The following is a 4,185-nucleotide window of genomic DNA, read 5'->3' on the forward strand; positions in this document are numbered from 1 at the left end:
GGAGAATGACGTAATATAGTGAAGTCATTCTGATTTGAGAATTTGGAATAAGGTTAGATGCTCCTGTATTATAATTAAGTATTAAAGGTATAAATTGGATTATTTGAATTTGTTGTATTGTTGTATTGTATTGTTGTATTTTTATATTTACAATAGTTTTTCCATTTACAATATTTGCGTATATGTATATATATATTTTTTTCTTTGGTGCCATATTTACATGAAATATTTGGTATTGTTTGTGTGCTTGTATATCTAGATTTCTAACAATATGTATGTAAGCAAATCTAATAATATGCTAACTATCCCCTTCCCCCTAACAGGGAGTGGGTTTATTTCTTTATAATACGATTTTTATGTACAGTTTGTTTTAATTGGGTTTTATCGTCTACAATTGTAACATTAGGGTGTTCAATTGATATAACTTTGTATGGGCCTAGGTAAATTTTATCTAGTTTTCGTTGGTTAGCATTATGTATTCTCCTATTTTTAGTTGTATTGGGTTTGCTGCTTTAGCTTGTTCTTCTATTCGTTTGTGCTTAACTTTTTCAATCATTTCTTTGGTTATTTTTGCTGTAACTTTGAGTTTATATCGTAGCTCTTTATGGTAATCTTCGAGATTGTATAATGGTTCGATTTGAGATTGGTTTGTTATGCTGAAGGGTAGTGTTACGTTTTTGCCAAATATAAGTTCAAAAGGTGTATAGTGAAAATCTGTGTGAGGAGTCGTGTTGTAACAGAATGCATAGTAAGGCAGCCAGTCGTCCCAGTCACTTTGTGATGAGTTGACGAACTGTCTTACATATTCATTCAAACAACGGTGATTCCTTTCCAGACCTCCGATAGATTGAGGATGGTATGGCGTTGAGAAATTTTGTCTGATCTGCAATAGCTTAGAGATGTTCTCGAATAATTCGTTCTTGTATTCGGTTCCCTGATCCGTTTGTACGATTGAGGGGGTACCGAAAACGAGAATGCAATGTTCGATGAAAGCTTTTGCTACTGTAGATGCTTGCTTATCAGGTATTGCTTTAATAATTATATATTTTGATAAATTGCATTGAATGGTTACTGCGTATCTATTTCCAGAATCTGCCTGTTAAATGGTCCGATGGTGTCCATAGATATGCAGTCAAATGGTTTTTGGGGTGTTTTAGTTTGTACGTAGTTTTCGTTAGTAGTTGATGTGTGTTTATTCTGCTGCATGATATGCAATTCTTTACAAATTCAGCAATTTCCGATTTCATTTTGTTCCAATAATAGAGTCTACTTAATTTCTTGTAAAGACGGTTGGTTCCTATATGTCCGCCTATTGGTGAATTATGGTAGTTTTCCAGGATTCTCAATTTTTCATCTTGATTCTTTATTTCACGCTTGGGTGAGTAGAGTATAATTTGCAAATCTTTGAGCGAGTCGTTACACGTCTTCTTGAAGAGTTGTACGCTGCATAATTGGATTATAACACTGGATAGCGCTAGAGCTATTGTGCTAATTCGTAATTTTTTGGCCATATTTTCTACTGTGTGTACTAGATTCCCGAAGGTCTCTTTAGCATTGTTTGTAATTTTAATATTTGTCGACATTCTTTCTTTGAATCCTGTTTTATTTGTAATTGCGCATTTTATATTATTATTGTCAATTTCGCTAGCGGTTTCATTATCTTCGAATGCGCGTCCGCATTGAAGTTTGGGTAAGTTTTCCCATTCAGTTGGCTCAACTGACTCGTACACTTTGAGTTGATCAGGCTCATTGTGTCTGAGTGCATTGTTGATGTTTAATTTTTCATGGTCATTCTGATTCATTTGTTCTGTTTTTCTAGTCATCGCTCTAGTTTGAACTGCAAGGACGTTTATTGATTTTAGAGACTCGGAGTCTATTATTATTCGTGATAGTGCGTCCGCTGTAACATTTGATTTTCCTTGCACGTATTGCACGTCAAAATTAAATTCTTCTAAATCCAGTCTCATTCTGGTTAACTTTGAAGATGGATTTTTCATAGAAAAGAGGTACACGAGTGGTCTGTGGTCAGTTTTCACTGTAAATTTTCTTCCATATAAGTATGGTCTGAAATAAGTTATTGCCCAGTGAATGGCAGTTAATTCTTGTTCTATGGTTGATTTGTTTGCTTCACCTTTCGTGAAGGCTTTGCTGGCGTAAGCCACTGGTAATTCGGTACCGTCGTGACTTTGGGCTAAAATTGCGCCACACGCAATTTTTGATGCGTCGGTTATTAATGTAAATTCCTTGGTAAAATCTGGGAATTGCAAAATTTTTGGTGATAGTAGTGCTGATTTCAGTGTTTCGAATGCCTTTTGACATTCTGGTTTCCAATCAAAAGTGACATTTTTTCTAAGTAACTTGTTCAATGGGTGTGCAGTTTCTGCAAAGTTTTTAATAAATCTTCTATAGTAATTATAGAAGGCAACGAATCGGCGTACATCGTCGGATGTGGTAGGCGTTGGGTAGTTTAAAACGACTGAGCATTTCGATTTATCTGGCTGAATACCAGATGCGGAAATATTGTGTCCTAAATAAGTAACATCAGGTCTGAAAAATGAACACTGTCTGAAGACTTTTTCTAAATTATTTACATGGTGATTAGGGTTCCATCCCAGCTGGCGTCGTTGGGATTTTCTGAGGCGAAAAATCTCTGGTTACGTCTTCCTTCGGAGCGGAAGTAAAAGAAGTTGGCCCGGCTCATGAGTTGTTGAGTCTGATAGGTAGGAACAGGTGGAGTCGCCTCCCTGATGTCGGTGATTGGCACTAAAGTGGCGGAAATAGGCCGACGAAAAATAAGCGAAGATAAAAAAAAAAAAATGGTGATTAATAGAACATCCTACAATGACAATGATGTCATCGATGTAAAGGAAGGCACACTCTGGCGGTAAACCGCTGAGTGCTATAGTCATCATTCTTTGGAAGCTGTTTGGTGAAATGTTTAGACCGAATGGTAGTCTGTTGAATTCATAGTGCCCGTTTGAAGTGGAGAAGGCTGCAAATTTTTTTGAATTTTCATCAAGTTCTATTTGATGAAAGCCTGACATAAGGTCCAAGGTTGTGAAAAATTTGGCTCTTCCTAATTGATCAAGAATTTCATCTATCCTGGGGAGTGGAAATTTATCTGGTGTTATTTTGACGTAGGACTACGTCTTTCATTTCTATACCGGGGTGTAAAACCAAAGTTTCGAGAACGAAAGCGTTACGCTGGAGACCGAGATTTTGAGCGTTAATAGCTCTTAAACAACTGAACGAAATGGTATGATAAACACTTCATTCGAAAGATAAAATGTCTACGCGTCATATACTTGTTACTTTTTGATCCAAAAACTTGTTTCAATAGTCTTAAAATTGCTTTCAAAACAGGCTATTGAAATCACCAATCGGTATATAAGCGAGCGCCGCTCGTAAACCCACTCAGTTATGATTGAACAGCGATTGGAGCATGTTGTCGCTGTTGTTGTGAAGCTAATTTCGTTTATCATGAAAACGCTGATGAACGGTGTCACCAAGAGCCTGTTTGTGCACCTAAGGCCAAAAGGGAATCCATCAGGAGGAGAGTGATGCCACGGTTCCGCTTGAAACATCGGAGCAGCCGCCACACACACACACACATACACGCGCGGAATTCTCGTTGCTATCATCGTTGTTGAAAAATAATCTGCCAGTTCCCCTGGGAATTGAAAAATACATTCATGCGAAAGAGTTTATTTTAATGTTTTCTATCCATATAACACTGCAACCAAATACATTTGGTTTTGTTATTTTTTAATCAATCGCAATTAACAGGAAAGCTTCTGAATATTTTTTTTCCCCATCAGTGGAAATTTTCGTATCCAATATTGGATGCATAACATGAAAAACGGAAAATGTTTCACATCGCGAAAATCAAGTCATTTTCAAGCGATTATTTGCTTTCTACTCATATAATGCTGCGACCAAATACATTTCGTTTTGGATTTTTTCAATCAAGTGCGATCAACGTAAGACCATGTCTTTTGGCAATTTATTAGAGGTGCAATGAATCTTTAGGAATTCCTGCTCTACGTGCACTGGCAAACAATGTTTACTCAACAATTTCTCAAACGAGAAATGGGTGTTGTGAGAAAGGATTAGCGAACGCGAAAACGACAAACGGGAGAAAGATACGTTTGGAGGTTGAAGGAAATTGGCAGAAAACTTCTTCAT

The sequence above is a fragment of the Toxorhynchites rutilus genome, chromosome 2, assembly GCF_029784135.1.
Source record: "Toxorhynchites rutilus septentrionalis strain SRP chromosome 2, ASM2978413v1, whole genome shotgun sequence".
Taxonomy (NCBI): Eukaryota; Metazoa; Arthropoda; class Insecta; order Diptera; family Culicidae; genus Toxorhynchites; species Toxorhynchites rutilus.